Source organism: Panthera tigris, chromosome B4 (assembly GCF_018350195.1).
Source record: "Panthera tigris isolate Pti1 chromosome B4, P.tigris_Pti1_mat1.1, whole genome shotgun sequence".
Taxonomy (NCBI): domain Eukaryota; kingdom Metazoa; phylum Chordata; class Mammalia; order Carnivora; family Felidae; genus Panthera; species Panthera tigris.
This window is the reverse complement of record NC_056666.1, coordinates 100,667,262-100,684,149: the sequence shown is the minus strand read 5'-3', so window position 1 is coordinate 100,684,149 and position 16,888 is coordinate 100,667,262. Positions and strand designations below refer to the sequence as shown.

The 16,888-nt window shown below is 36.1% G+C and overlaps 1 pseudogene; it reads right to left on the bottom strand.

Moving 5' to 3' along the window:
• Nucleotides 1–12,920, bottom strand: part of LOC102960360 — a 30,846-nt pseudogene extending 17,926 nt beyond the window's left edge.
• Nucleotides 12,921–16,888: the final 3,968 nt, after the last annotated feature.

Genomic DNA, 16,888 nt, shown 5'->3' with positions numbered 1-16,888 from the left:
TGATTTCTGCTTTTCATAGACATCAATTGCTTCATGGCTTTCGTTACATATGAGTCTAACTTAGATCATTGGCTTTCTGACTTGTTCAGAGCCAAGCTATCATAGGTTGATGGATTATTGTTTTCATGCTTTTGACTTCATCCTACTCTAATGCTATATAACAAGCAATTTTCTTCCTAAGGCAGACTTTCTTTTGCTCATCCTGAAACCTCTTCTTTGATGTCTCCCTATGTTTGATCCTAATTATTTCAAAGAAAAGACAATGCCTTTGATGATATCCTTACTTGGTTAAGCGGCATATAGATGTGCTCTAAGACACAGTACATAGCCATTTCATTTACATTCTTTTTTACTTCTGTGTCAGTCCATCAGCTTTTCATTTTGTTTTCTTTTAATTATTATTGATGTTGCTGCTAGTTACCTAGTGTAGCATGCATTGGTATTAACATCCTGCACAGTGATAAAGAGGTAAATATATGTTTTAATCATTATCGTATCATAAAATAGTGCAAGTTGAGCCATCTGTAGTTTTTTTTTCCAGTAGACATCATGTCCCCCCACCCCCATCACTTTCCATAATGATATATTCCACCTTCCTGTTCACAAAGATAAATGTTGGTCATAGTGTCCTTTGCTCCTGACCACAGTAAGTAGCCCAGAAATAGGTTCATGACCCAAACTAAATCAATCAGCCCTTTGCCAGATTTTATGGACCCAAGGCTAGAAGTTCCTCTTTAGAAAAAGTCTCTAATAATATGCTTCCAAAACTATCCCATAATCCCTAATTTTTACAACAAGGAAAACACTTGTCTATTATAGAAAGAAACCATCAAAGAGAGATAGTCAAAGAGAGACCCGGGTTGGTAGAGAGGGAGAAGGGAAAAGTTTTGATTGTGGCCAAGCCCCGGTTTTTATTCCTTAAACCTCCAGAAGTGCTCAAGTCCTTAAGTTGTTCCTTCATATTGCGAACCATTCCAGTCCCCTTCCGGTAAATCTTCTTTATTGCTTAAACTAATTTGTGTTAGGTTTCCATCACTTGCAACTGAAAATGTGATTTGTCATCCTTCTTAGACTATCACACATCTGTGCTTCCTAATACAGAAAACCCTGAGTTTGTCTCTCAAACTCTATCTGGTACAAAGCATCTTTGTTTAATAGATTTCTCATCCAAGTCTACTTGAATATGCCTCTAATTCACCATGTGTAACACATATAAGCTCATCCTTTAACCTCTGATTACTTTTCCTATGTAACCTCCTATGTGTCTCTGTGATACTATTTTCCCCCAAAGTTGAAAGGCTTAAAAATCTTACCAAAGTCTCTTCCTTCTTATCTGTTTCACTTTAGTCTTGTCCATTTTCCTCATTATCCCTTTGATTTTTCACTTTTTTAAAAATGTGTATTATTTATTTTTGAGAAAGAGAGAGCCCAGTGGGGGGGGGGGGGGCAGAAAAGAGAGAGGAAGATAGAGAATCCAAAGCAGCCTCTGCGCTGTCAGTGCAGAGCCTGGTGTGGGGTTTTGGGGGGGCGGGTGCATGAATTCACAAACCATAAGATCATGACCTGAGCCGAACGCTTAACCCACTAAGCCACTCTGGTACCTCTCAATTCCTCACTTATTATTCATTTTCTCTAGAATAGCAGTCCGGATTTTTATGCAAATCCGTGTCTCTGGTTTTTATCCCTTATGTCTTTTACATGCCATTTGCACAGCAATTTATTTAGATGTCATTGAGCAACACTGCTTAACTTCAGATAAAACTTTTAAATCTACAGGATAAATCTAAACTTTCTAAGTTGAAATTCAAGGCTATTTTGGTGGCCTATACCTACCATTTCTACCTAAGCTCCTAGTGTTCTTTCATAAATACTGCAATTATTCACATAATGTCCTCTAGTCACATATTTATGTTTCTACCTCTGCACCATCCATTTTACCTAGAATGCCTTCCTTATTTTCATCTTATTTTCCAAGCTTTATCAAGCTCTGTTTTTTCCTTGGAGAATGTGTTTGCCCAGAGGCTAGATAAACTAATCAAGAGGAACTGAAACTAAATGTGATGAGGGAGGAGAAAAACATCTAGATAAATATGTAAATCAATTTACTATGGAAAACAGTGGCTATGATATTCAAGGAAGGAAAACAGTGTGGGAGGTGCTAGTGAGTCATATGAGAAACCAATTGGACCAAAAATCATTAATTACACTTATAACCCAGATGCAAATATATATTATTGTGCAGGTCCCAAGTAATGTGAATGTTAAATTTTAAGAAAAAAACAATTTAAATAGATGTGTAGACTTTGTAGAGTTTTGTAAGAGGGGAATACAGTGTTAAAAGGACATACAGACCTACAAAGAATGGAATTGTTTCATGTTCACCTAAAAAACCCAGTGTCTTAAGAAGTAATGATTACTGAAGAACACCTATATGTGTGTGTATGTACATACACACACATATATGCATATACATACATACATACATCTAGGAGACATATATATATATATGTATATATATGTATATACGTGTATATATACATATCCATATATGTCCTCCTATGTATATATTTATGTATATATATGTATATATGTGTATGCATATGTATATATATTGGCAATGATTGCCCCAGTGAGGTTTTGCTATGGGGTTAGAGGTTAGATCACAGGGTTAGTCCTGGAGTTAGGGGCAAAATTAAGATTAGGGCCACCAAATGGGGAATAAGAAACTCTCTCAGGAGTAAGATTTAGTAGTATGTTGAAAGAATCATTTGAGTAGAAAAAGAGGGTCTTACAGGTTCTATATTAGCTTTGCTGAAAATTAAAACTCCTGAAGAGAGGAGGACTTATCCAAGGGAGATTATTTAGAACCTAATTGTGACCAATAAAAATGAATGGTTGGCAAAAAGAGTAAGATACAAAATTTTAAAAAGATGTTAAAATACCGTGAACATGTTAGCCTGAAGAGAGCTGGCATGACCTCACTGATGACAAGCACAATATGCTTTAAGATAGAAAGCACAATTAGGAGATAAAAAATGGTCTCTATGTAGTAATAAAAATAATACTTAACTGGTAAATATGACAATTTAAAATCAGCATATACCTAAGAAGAAATCTCAGAATACAGTTGAGATAATTATCTAGAAAAATTAGAAATTCTGCTATCATAGACAGAAATATCTAAATACCTCCTCCAGGAATTGGAATATTCAGTGGATAAACAGTCAATAAGAATATAAAAGATTTGAACATATCTATTAACAAATTTGGTCTGATGACACATATAGAGAACTATCCATGCCAAGAATTAAAGACTCCACAATTTTTGTAAACTCACATGATACATGTACAAAAAAACTTATCATGCACCAAACAATAAAATGATTTTCAAACAAATACCAAAAATAAGTATCATATAGATTAAATTCTTAATGATGAAGAACTTCATTTAGGTATACATTATTTTTAAATAACTTAGGAAACACATTAAAAAACACACACACATTTGAAAAGTATGAATAGCTTTTTAAGCAGCTCATAAATTTAAAAAATAATAGAAATTAGAATAAATTCAAAATATTCAAATGTGAAAATGCTGCGTGTTTAAAGTTATTAAACAAGCCAGAGCTTTACAAGTATACCCCACTACATAATTTTTCCTGATATGAATATTCAAAACGATAAATTGCAAATTTTTGCCCAAATTTACTACCTGAATTGAAACTCCCTATAAAAAAAATCCATATTTGTATACCAGAAAAAGTATTGAATTTATACACTATGCAAGGCCATAGAAGGCAATGTGGCTTCATTTTATACTGGATTGTCTCCCGAGGATAGTATTTTGATCTCCTATTACATTAAATGGCTCTGCACAATTGCTACATATCCCCATATATTCCCTGGGTACTATGGTTTGCTTATACTGAGCAACTTAGCATAGTATCAACCTGGATCTGGCTGGAATTAGTTATCTATAACCTACTATTTCGTTGATTATTTATATTATAGAACATACAATGTATGTATGCATTATTAGAATGTATACATTACAAATGTCATTTCCATCTGATATTGAATCATTGTTTAACAGTTAAAATAATGGAATAAATGGTTTTAGATGCTTTCTATTATACAAAAAGCCTTATATCAAGGTTTTAGTGGTATGTGGAGTAACTTGACTAAGGGCTCTGGGTGGCCTGAGAATGCATTTTGTGTACCATTTAAAAATTGAAATAGAATATGCAAGAATGTTCAGGTTAACATATATCCAGGTACATATTAGACATTGATAACAAAGGATGCCCATATTAACAATCACTGTATGGGGACAATAAAACCTTAATACAAGTCTAGATACAAACAACTGAGGGAAAAAACAGTGCAAGAATTTTATTTATGAGCATAGATAATATAATCCTAAATAAAATATTGTCAAAGAAAATGAAGCAAGGTACATAAAAATATCATAAAATTTGATTTACCATACACATGCAAAGATTATTTAATATATGAAAATGTAACTAATTATGCTAATAGATGAAAGGAAAAAACATAATTGCAACAGAAATGAGAAAGAGATTTGGAAAAAATTAACTTTTTGAAAACTATGATGAAACGGAACCTTATTTAACCTGTTGGAGGGTACCTGCCAGAAAACTACAGAAAACATTATGCTTAGAAGTAAAACAGGAGAAAGATTTTCTTTAAAGTCACCAGAAGAGAAGAATCTCACCATTACCACCGTAACAGTTACCTGTTGCTGTGAACAAATGGCCCCGCAACTTTGTGCTTTATGAAAACAATGATTTACTCATCTTCAGGGTTGTGTGAATTGACTGGGCAGAGCTCAGGTGGGATGATTTGTCTCCTCCACCTAAGTCCCAGCTGGGCTTGCTAATATGGCTTTAGTCTGGCAGGAGGAACTCAAAATGGTCTCACTCACATGCCCAGTTCCTACCCTGGGATAGCAGGGTCCTCTCTCGCTACTTGTAGGCACTTTCTCCCTGGATAGGCTTTCACTCCCTAGTGTCCTTCTCTCCATGTGACCTCTTCAGTGGAATTGCTCAGGCTCCTTTACATCACATCTCAGAAATCTCAGGGGACAAAAGCAGAAACTGCAAGCTTTCAAGTGTAGGCTTTTGAACTCAGATGCCACTGTATCTACGATATTCTATAGCTTAAATTAAGCTGGGATGCCTAGGTGGCTCAGTCCGACTTTGGCTCAGGTCATGATCTCACAGCTTGTGAGTTCGGGCCACCTCAGGCTCAGTGCTGACAGCTCAGAGCCTGGAGCCTGCTCTGGATTTTGTGTCTCCCTCTCTCTCTCTGCCCCTCCCACACTCATGCACGCTCTGTCTCTCTTTCTCTCTCTCTCTCTCTCTCTCTCTCTCTCTCTCTGTCTCTGTCAAAAGTATAAACATTAAAAAAAAAATCTAAATTAAGCTAAATACTAGGCCAGATTCAGTGTGGGAGATTACACAAAGGTGTGAGTACAGAGAAGAATTTGTTCATTGGGGATCATTTTATATCAATCTATCACAGCCATTTCATGTCAAAGTTATATTAGAGATTTTACCCATCATACTAAAATGAGAAGAAGGAGAAGCATGATAAATGTGCTGATGATGATGGTATTAAGGATTGGGAGGAAACTTATTTAAAGATTATATGATTGCATATAAAATTGCATTTAGATTACAAGATTGCATATAAAATCTAGAATGAAAAAAGAAAGTCTAGGAGAATTAACAAAAAATAAAAAATGGAAGAACAAAACCATTCCTGCCAGTAATCTGAATATAAAATTTGCATATAAAAATAATTTTTATATACCACAAAGAAACACAAAACTTTTAATTACTTAAAAAGATATGTACATTAGTAAAAAGTCAACATAAAATATATAAGAATACCCAGCAAAGATGTTTAAGACCTATTTGAGAAAACTGAAAATATTTTATTGACTGACATTTAAGAATACCAAGTAAGTGGAGAGATATTGCAAATGGAGAAGGATTCTCAGTATCATAAAGCAAATAATGTTTCCAATATCAGTCTATAAATTTAATGAAATTATAATCGAAATTACAAGGCTTTCCACAAAACCTAATAAGCTAATTCTAAATTAATGTCAGAGAGTAAAAAGCCAAGAATAGTCAAGACAAATCTGAGAAGGAAAATAAACAAGAGTTGGGGGTCCTGCCCTACTACTTATCAAGACCTAATTAGAGACATTAAGCCAATGTGCCATTGTTGTAGGGATATGGCTAAATGAAAACCAACAGAATAGTCTAGAAACATGTATTCATATTTTCACAAATTATAAATGGTAGAAGTGTCATTAGTAAGTAGTGAGCCAAGGATGTGTTATGATCTTGACACAATAATTCATCTGTAAGGAAAAAATAGTAATTATATTCCTATATACTGTATAGGAATATAGCTTTAAAATAGAATAAATATTTAATTGTATAAAGTAAAACACCGAAATGTTTCTTTTTGTTTTTTTTTAATTTTTAAAAATGTTTGTTTATTTTTGAGAAGGAGAGTATAAGTAAGGGATGGAGACGAAGAGATTGGGGGACAGAGGATCCAAAGTGGGCTCTTTGCTGACAGCAGATAGCTCAATGCAGGGCTCGAACTCCCAAACCATGAGATCATGATCTAAGCCAAAGTCAGATGCTTAACTGACTGAGCCATCCAGGTGCCTCAGTTTTTTGTTTGTTTGTTTGCTTTTTGTCTTTTAAAGTGGGCTTCATGCCCAGCATGGAGCCCAACATGGAGCTTAACTCATGTCCCTAAGATGAAGACCTGAGCTGAGATCAAGAGTTGGACACTTAACCAACTGAGACACCCAGGCGCCCCTGAAATGTTTCTGATAAAAGACAAAACATTTTTCAAGCTTTTGAGTAAACAGGAAGCAAAAAGCAGAAGGAATAAAGTAAAAGACTAATAAATTGGATTACATTAACAATGATAAGTCTCTGCACATCCAAGACACTGTAAGAAATGGAAATGACAACAGTACAGGGGAAAGCATATGCAATGATTCATCTGATAATGCATTATTACCAAAAAATGTTTTTAAAACTTTCAAATTAATTAGAAAATGAAGATAAAATAGAGAACTGAGCATATAATATGGACAGACAATAAAGATGGGAAATCCACAATGTTCAATAAGTAAATTAAGGGTTACTCAGTTTTTCTGAAAATGCGAAATAAAAATTTTAAAAGGGTTTAGTAAATTTTAAGCCACCTGAAGATTATACAAGTTTTTAAGAGAGTAGAGACATTTACGTAGTCCTCATAGAGGAGGTATGGATTGGTGCCATTTATTTGGAGAGTAATTTAGCAATAATATAAATTTAAAAATGCCTGTGAAACCCTCACACACTTATCATTGGAATACAGAGACAAGAATGTTTTTTCAGCATTGTTTATAATGGCAGAAAACTGAAGTCCAATCTATCAAAGGAGAAGCATATTTGGAGTACCCATACAATGGGATAGCACATAGTTGTAAAAATTAATAAAGTAGAGCCATCTTAGGGGCGCCTGGGTGGCTCAGTCGGTTGGGCGGCCGACTTTGGCTCAGGTCATGATCTCGCGGTCTGTGACTTCGAGCCCCGCGCCGGGCTCTGGGCTGATGGCTCAGAGCCTGGAGCCTGTTTCAGATTCTGTGTCTCCCTCTCTCTGACCCTCCCCCATTCATGCTCTGTCTCTCTCTGTCTCAAAAATAAATAAATGTTAAAAAAAAAAATTAAAAAAAAATAAAAAAATAAAAAATAAAGTAGAGCCATCTTATAAACACAGATAAATCTCACAAATACAATGTTGAAAGAGAGAAAATAAAAGGAAGTTGCCTGAGGCCTGTATAATTTGATACAAATTATATAAAATTATAAAACATTCAAATCAAACCAAATAACTTATATATGTTTATGTGTTCATATTATTTGGTAAAACTATTTTTAAAAGATGAATTAGATTAAAAAAACATTCAACACAGCGGTTAGTTCAATTTCAAAAATATCTGTAATGTTTTATTTTATCATCTTGACGGTAAGCCCACTGATGTTCATACTGTATGCTTTTGTGTGCATGCCCTTGAAATATTATAAATATTAAAAACTAGAATTACAGAGATTGGGAATGATGCAGGAAATCTGAAATGTGGCAAATGACGATTTTCTATTTTTAAAAAGAAAACAGGGATAGATTTTTCATTCATTTTTCAACAAATATTTGTTGTAATTCCATTCTGTGCCAGACGCTGTCCTAGGTGCTAGAGCAACATCAGTGAGAAGAGAAATGCCCTCACTGCTTACATGGTATCTATATTCTGAGTATTACCTGACCTACAGTCAGAATTTATGTGGTTCTGATTCAAAAATTTCCTAATTGTTTAAGTGTTGTGACTTGTGAAAAAATGGAACAAGTCATAGCAGGCTAACTTTATTTAAAGCTTACTTCATTTATTTCATTTAAGGGATCCCGCCCCCCCTCCCCCCCACACACACAGACACCTTTTATGGGGGAATATTGCACAACTCAGTTCTTTACTTTGATCTACTAACATGTTGTTGTGTTTGGGTTTCTTTGTTTTTTGTTTTTCTTCTTTGTGGCTTGGGCAAAGATATAGATGATATGTTTATTTTTATTTTTCCACTTGAAACTTAAAGAAATAAAAAAATGTTCGTATGCAAATACCAGTATACCAAGTTAACCAAAATTATGTCAAATTTTTTCTTCTCCAAAACCATATTGCTTGCCATAAGTTTACAAATACTCTTACAGCATGAATATATATATATATATATATATATGTATATGTATATATGTGTGTGTGTGATCACAAATTTTATATTATATAGATATAATCACTCTCTAAAATTTGTGATTATCAGTTGCAGTGGTTTAACTGCTTTGTCCCAACTAGTTGTGAATTATGTTGATAGTTATATGCCATTAACAAATAATAGATCCTGTTTTCAAACAATTTTTTTTCTAAAAGAGTAGAGTAGATACATGTATCTCAGCAAAGAATTTATTAATAACTGTTACTTTAGAATACATTATATTTCATTGCCACTTTTCATTTTGCTTGGCTTTGGATTGCAGCAGCTTATTAAGAAATACTTTCCAAAGGAGATAATTGGCCCTTTTGGTTACCAAGATTCAATAAAAAGAAAAGATCCATCAGAGCAGAACATTTTGGCAATGTATACAATGTTAGTGCATATAGGAAAACTTCAGACCCCCAAAAAGGATTTGAACTCAGATGATCTAAACTCTACAGTCTACACTCTGACCTATCCACAACGTATAGCTGATCCATCCATCCCAAATTTAAGCAGACAAAAGAATCACTCACAATACTGGTTAAAACACAAATGCAGCCAGCACTGACATTCTAGAGGTCAGGTAATTTGCATTTTAAAAAGCTATCAGGTGGAGCTGATACTGCTGATCCTGTCTGTGGTTTAAGGGGTTAAAATTGGCTCCCTGAGCATCTTTAAAGCAGGAGAAACTTTATTAGTCCAGCAGAGTAATTTGGAATCTCACTTCAGGCCAGCATGATGGAATAAATCCCTTTCATTCCTATGATTGCATGAAACCCTTTCCTAAATCAATGTGGTTTATAGCTCAAAGACAACAAAAGCATGGTTTGCATAATAATTTGAAAGCCTGTCAAAATGAAAAAAAAAAAAAGGAAGCGCTAGGAAGCACTTTCTTATGATTGTTCTACAGTGAAAGTGAGGGTCACACGGCAGTAAGCGTCCAAATTTCTAAAATCTGTTGGGCTTAAGGGCTAAACCCTGTCCACCATCAGCTTACAGGTACAAACTCAAGAAATAATATTTCAGCCAAGACTGACTTCAGCTTAGGAAACAAGATGGGCATTTTATATTAGAAGCTTCTCACACACACTTTGGTTTCTAAAAGAGGACGCTAACTTGGGGAAAACATGCAAATCTCAGCTCCAGAGATAGAGTGGGGGAGGCTGCTTTGAACAAAGCCCGAACATTACATTAGTCAGGTTCTCCCAGGCCCAGCCTATCTGCAGAAAGACAGCTGCTTGAATTTAAGCACCAATTAAAGATTTCGCAGGCTTTAGTCACTTTCTGTTACAAGAACATTTGACTTGTGTACTTAGAAAGAAAATCAGCGGAATATTCTATTTAAGGGGGAAGAAAGCATATGCTGTGAGTCTTTTACCATGAGAAGTAAATATTGGGGATAATAATTTTCAAATACAATGGCAATATAGTTTGGCTATGAAACCTCTTCACCAAGTGTCTGCCGGGCATGTCCTAAAATGACTAATTCGTCGGCTTTCCTGCAGTGAACTCTACTTCAGAACTTGCAGTTTCAGGTCTTAAAGATGTAATTTTCTGGTATGCTTTACCTTGGTTTTATGGTCATATCTTGGTACACAGTGATTTCTCAGAAGTCAAAAAGTTTGTTCAGAAATATTGCTAATTGTGGGGCGCCTGGGTGGCTCAGTCCGCTGAGCGTCCGACTTCGGCTCAGGTCACGATCTCGTGGTTCGTGAGTTCGAGCCCCGCGTCGGGCTCTGTGCTGACAGCTCAGAGCCTGCTTCTGATTCTGGGTCTCTCTCTCTCTCTCTCTGCCCCTCCCCTGCTCACACTCTGTCTCTCCCTCTCTCTCAAAAATAAACATTAAAAAATTAAAAAAAAAAGAAATATTGCTACTTCTGTGTTGGGAAAGAACAACTTTTGAACCCATTTCCCATATTCACGGGAACAGTGAAGAACAATATTTCTTGATAGTTCTTCTCATTAAAAACAAACAGAAATGAGGGGGATGTGGAGAAAGAGGGTATGAGCATTAATTCATACCAGTTCACACCGTATTTCCAGTGCGTGTTATTAAAAGTGTTTTTGTTAGCATTAAACCTGAGGAATGGGTTCTTACTTTGGGAAACAAAATGTAGGCATATCCAAAATTCCCATAAATTATATTACTATTGATTGATATAAATTCATACTTTACAAGGAGCCTATAAAAAAGTGACTACTAATTATAAAAGGAGCACAATGGAGCCATATACCTAGAGACTCTCAGTCAAGAGTCTCTTTCCACTTGATTCCTTAGACAATTCAGAATGTACCCAGAAGATTCCTTTTTATAACCCAGTGACAAGCCAAGGAGATGCTGTAATGCTACTACGTTAAATCCGTTTTAATTTTTCCCCTGTTCCCGAGCACGTAAGCACTATCAGGAGAACAGAAAATGCCTGTTTAGAAATTATTTGTGCTACCATGTCTTAATTGTTTTTAAACTGGTCTGTTAAAAGGTTTATTTTGAAATAAATATAATGATACAAGTTTATATCTGGGCATCCAGTAAATATTTGTTTTGAGGAACCTGCAATATTCAGGACAAATTCTTTGAGGAGTCCGTACAAGAGCTTTATATCCAAGAGGGGAAAGGTTTGAAGGTAGATTTTGAGGGACTCCTTTTATTTTATTTTAAATCATGGCAAAAAATAACCACACTCATATATCCAGTAGGTTTCAAAAATCATTTAAATGCATATTTCTTGCATAAGTCCTAGAGAAGAAAATCATAAGAATTATCCAAGGGCATCGTAGCTGGCAAGGAAGGAAGTTTTTTCTAAGGAACTGACTTTTAACCTATGTTTTTCTCAATTAATATAAATCAGCTAAGTGGGGGCAGTAGGTGGAAAGGGTAAGGAAAATCTTGATCAAGCCATAGGGAACACTGGGTGTGAAAACTGTGAAGAAAGAGGCAGTAGGAAGACCTTGAAAAATGGACTAAAAGCCACTGTGACCAAGCTAGAGAAAGCAATGGCAAAGAAAAGTCTGACATGAGGCTGGGAGGGGCCAGATCAGGAGGGCTTTGTTGGTGGCATTAAGGAGCTCAGACCATACTCTAAGAGTGATAGGGGATCACTGAGGGTTTTAAGCAAGGAGATGTTATCACAGCATTTACCTCTCTAAGAAAACCTCTCTCTATGCTGTGTGGAGAATTGATTGTTAAGAGTGGAAGCAGAGAGACCATGAAGTAGACTTTTGCTTAGTCCAGGAAGATGATGGCACTGTGCACTAATTTAGTGGGAGTGGAGAGGGATAAAAATGCTTATTTATAGAGGAAAATAGATGGAAATGAAGAATAAGGAAGAAGGAAGTAGAAAAGATGAGTCCCACATTTCTGGCTTCAGAAATGGCAAGACAGAGAAGCAGTAACATGGACCAAGAATGAGGAGACAGGAAAAGGAAAACAAATTCAATAGCGTGGAAGTTTTCTGCTGCCGTTCCAATCAATGGAGATTAGTCCTGGAATCAATATAAAGTGAGAAATGTGAATCTCCCATAAATTAGTCAGTCTTGGTTCCCAATTGCCTCCCCAAAACCAGCACTTCTCCCAGAGAAGTGGGTGTGGTTCTTGTGTTAAGGCTCATGCTCCACTTCCCCAAATACAACTGCTTCATCAGGTATACATATGGAGGAACTAAGGCATCTTACATCACTCGATACTAAGACATCATATATCGCCAAAGTGACACCTTCCAAAGGGACATTGTGCTTCGATTGTGTTGATCCCATTTGTGCTACAGATTTCCATTCTGTTCTCTGTTGTTCTCTGCAACTCCCAATAATAGCATCACACACCCCCACTCAGTGCATGTGACTTGCCACATCTTTCCCAGTGGAAGCAATATAGTTCCCACTGTCATCATCTTCATCCTTGGCCATGTGACTTACTGTGGCCAGTGGGACACAAGCAGGGGTGAAATTTTTTATAACTGAATTTAAAGAGTCATCAAATGGTTTCCCCTTGGCTCTTTCATCTTCTACCATGAAAAATAACATGTACCAGAAGTTAGCCGTTCCTGAAATCTGAATTCCAGAATGAAGGAGACCCATAGAATCAACCTGCAAGTAAATCTAACCAATATCTAACATGAAAAAGAAATAAATCTTTGTGTTTAAATGGTTGAAATTTGGGGCCACTTATTACTGCAGGACAACATAATCTAAATTGACTGACATAAAAATCCAAAACTACTTTTGCCTAAATTTGGATATATGAGAATTTCACTTTAAATTTAACTTTAGAACCTATCCCACACTAAGATGTAGCTCCAGGTTCTTTTAGGGAATTTCTATTACCTTTCTTTACAGATGGGCTCAGATCTCATACCTGAGGCCATTAATAGAAGACCTACAAGCAGGACAGTTTCAACTTCAAAATGATAAACATTGTTTTTGGTCCCTCCAACAAAAGCTAAAGATCTTCAGGGGGGCTGGCCCTGGACCCCCATCTGGCTCTAGTAACTTGTAATGACTTCCCTCATTCTGGTCCTCTGCCTGTAAGATTAACAGCATTAGAAGTTTTGTCATAAAAGCTTTTCTGAAGAAAACGGAATGGCAGTAATGACAAACACACACCCATGTATTTCTTGTCCATTTGTTCTCCCCGATCTTGGTTTGAGATGAACATCTCATTGGTACTTTTACAGACAAATGTCTGGCTGCCTGCCACATTTCTTAGACTGGAAATCTGATTTTGCATTTTTCCAGAGGTAATGAATATTTCCTTTATAAAGTCTGTGCTAATTTGCCATATACATCTTCAAAAACTCAAGGTTCTTATATAAACTCCTGGGTTTTGCTGAATTTTAGTCTTAGTATCAACTAACTTCAAACCTTGTCCATAACTCAATCTCTGTCTCTCTGTCTGTCTCTACACACACACACACACACACACACACACACACAAGCAAGTCCACAGGCCATCTATCACTATTTCTGAACATTCTCTTCTATATTTGCTATCTGGCAATGATGAAAGGTAGAAGAGGAAGGGACACAACACACCTGAGAGAGCGGGTCTACATAAACTCAGCATGAATAACCTGAGACGAGAAGAGGAAGACAGACAAGAGTTCATGGAACTTTTCCCCTGAAGACGTATAATTTAGTATAACAAGATGGCTAGTGAAATGACAATAAGGTCCCTTAATGGGGCTTGAGCACGATTTGTCTCCTCAGTCCTTGATTTTTTTTTTCCATATACAATATCACATAAAGAAATGGTCATGTAAGTTTACCCAAGGAAAGAGGGAATGTGGCCCCAGTAGTACCAATAATTTGAAATTAAACAATAAGCTCTAGGAAATAAGCCCATAGGAAATTATTTTGACTTAAGCTGTGACAAACAGAATTCTGCTCACTTCTTTTCTGGACATTAAATGGAAAGAAAGTGATTCTTTCCTTTAGCATTCTTCTCAGTCTTTGTATGCCAATCTTGCTTATGAGCTGTTTTTTCCTTAAAATTTAAACACCCTTTTCCTCCCACCCACAAGATAGAATGCCAAGTGTTATTCTCTAATCAGCTATTGATTTTGTGCCATCTGTTACCTATGAAGCATGATTTCAAGAAAAGCAATGGTGTGGCATCTCTTAGCTTAAATTGTTCTAGTCAACCTCTTCTTCCAAAGTGCTAGACACAAACCTGTTTATTCCCTGTCTGCCACCCTGATCTATGACTTTTTATTATTTATCATTTATATCTAAATGAATTTACAAAATATAATGGAAATTCACATTTAAGTTGCTAGGTTGAACAGAAGCTTTTAAACCATTATTTTCCTCAGTCAGGAAGTTCTCATGGGCATGCCAGTCACCCACATGAACTTTCTAATAAACATCAATTCCTATAAGTTTTCCTCACTTATTTCTGGCACTGCTAATTCTTATACCTCTCCCTCATTGGGATAAGAAAAAAAAAAGATCAATGAAGAAAATCTACACCATTCTTCAATTTGAATGTCACCATTTATTAAAAATAGTGTGGAGTCAAAGGATATTCTTTAACTGCTGGTTAAATGGAAGTTTGATATGATGTTATCATAGGAATCATAATTATACTCATCTTAAACATGTATTAATGAATGAACCAAATATCTCTACTATTTCACATGATGCAATTTCCACTTTCTAAATTTTTGGTCTTTCCCTTCTTTGTTTACCTAATCGCCTATTTATTTTATACACATTTTCTCTAATTATATTTCCTTTGTTTTCAAGAAACAGATATATATTAAGCCAAAACAGAAAGAGAAAGTAGGGTTATTATGATAATCATAAACATTGTAATTTATTGGACACTCAGAAATAGAAACCAAAGTACGATTATATCTAACTGGGACCATGACAAGAACGTCATGGATTAAGACAACTACCTCATTCTCTCAGGTCATAGTGTCTCCAACACATATATATTGAGTAACCTCTATGTTCCAGGCACTGTCTAAGCAGCAGAAAAATGAGACATTAGCCAGTTATTGAAAATACTTTAAAAGTAGGAAAATTGTACAGAGTAGAAATATTAGATGCAGAGCTCAGTTGATTTTGAGCGTATAGTAAAGGCTTCTGAGAAATGAAGCAGAGGTTGGAATCTTGAGAATAAACGGAAGGTAATCATGCAAGTGGTGCTATGAACTTTCAACTAGCACAACTGTGTGTTGTCTAAACCCCTTCTTTTATATGTGTGTTTCATTCTTCTGCCTAAGAAGTTTCTTTCGGCTATTTATGTTTTACAGAGACACAAAATACAGATGACTTCAAATCTGGAAATTACACAACCATTAGGCTGTTACAAGGAAGGCTATGGTCTCTCTTGTTAGAATGGACAATCTAATTGACTTAGCCTGATCTACAGAGGGCTTGGCTAATATTAAGTGCTGCCATAGTCAAATTAGCCTCTGGAGCAGGAGTAGGGCAGAGAGGGTCTTGAAGTAAATGGCTGTGGTTACAGTCGAGGATATGTAAGAAAGAAAAGTAGATTGCAGCAGGTGAACTGATTGACATGTCTAGAATACATATCTTTTGGTGAACACACACATATGCAGTGCCTCATGGGCAGTACTCTAGGTTGTTTTTCACTGGTGGTGAGCAGTTGTGCACACCCTAATCCAGCTTTCTCTGTGATTACTAGGCAGCTTGTGGCATGGGCTGAGGAATAGCCAAAGGCACCAACAGATTGTGGCTACTGAAATAAGTCCAACTTCCTTGGGAAAGGTATTCACGACCTTGGCTTGATTAGCTATGGTCTCTACCCCTGCATAAAGTACTATTACTGGTTTGAAAAGAATGCTGTTGAATTGTCCATGATGTGGGTATTGACATTAAAATTAATTTTATTAATAAAATTAATACTATCAATATTAATCTAGTAGCAAATTGTTGGGTTCTAGAGTCAAATAGACTCTAGTTTGAACCCAAATACTATAAAAGCCTCATAACATGGTTAAGCTATAAGATTCTTCTTCCATAAAACTGAGATAACAATACCTGCATAGCAATTAAGAATCCTGTGGGATAGCACGTAAAAGACTCTCCCAAACAACAATGGCTTAAACATCGATGGTTAAATCTCTCTCGTAAAAGAAGTACAGATATAAGCAGTTTACAACTGGTACAATGGCTCCAGAAAGTTATCCAGAACCCAGAATTCTTTGATCTGTCTGTTCACTTATGCTCAGCACTGGCTTCTATCCTCAAGCTACCATGGCCCATACTAGCGACTGAACCATTAGCAATCATCGCTGCATTTCAAAGAGTTAAAAAAGAGGAAGTGGGGGTAAAGGGTGTGTTCACAAAGAAGGATCTCCCAATGGCCTAAAGTTTCACACAGCAGATCTGTGCACACCCTGCAGGTCAGTACTCATTCATGTGGGTGCGTGAAGGTGCAAGGTGGGCTTGGAAATTGAGTCCTTTAGCGAGGGCTGTGTCACTTAGATAACGTTTGGATGCAAAGGAAAAAAGGAAAAGTAGATTTGTAGGCAACCAGCCTTCTCTACCACAATGTTCCCCAAAGGATTGTAGTG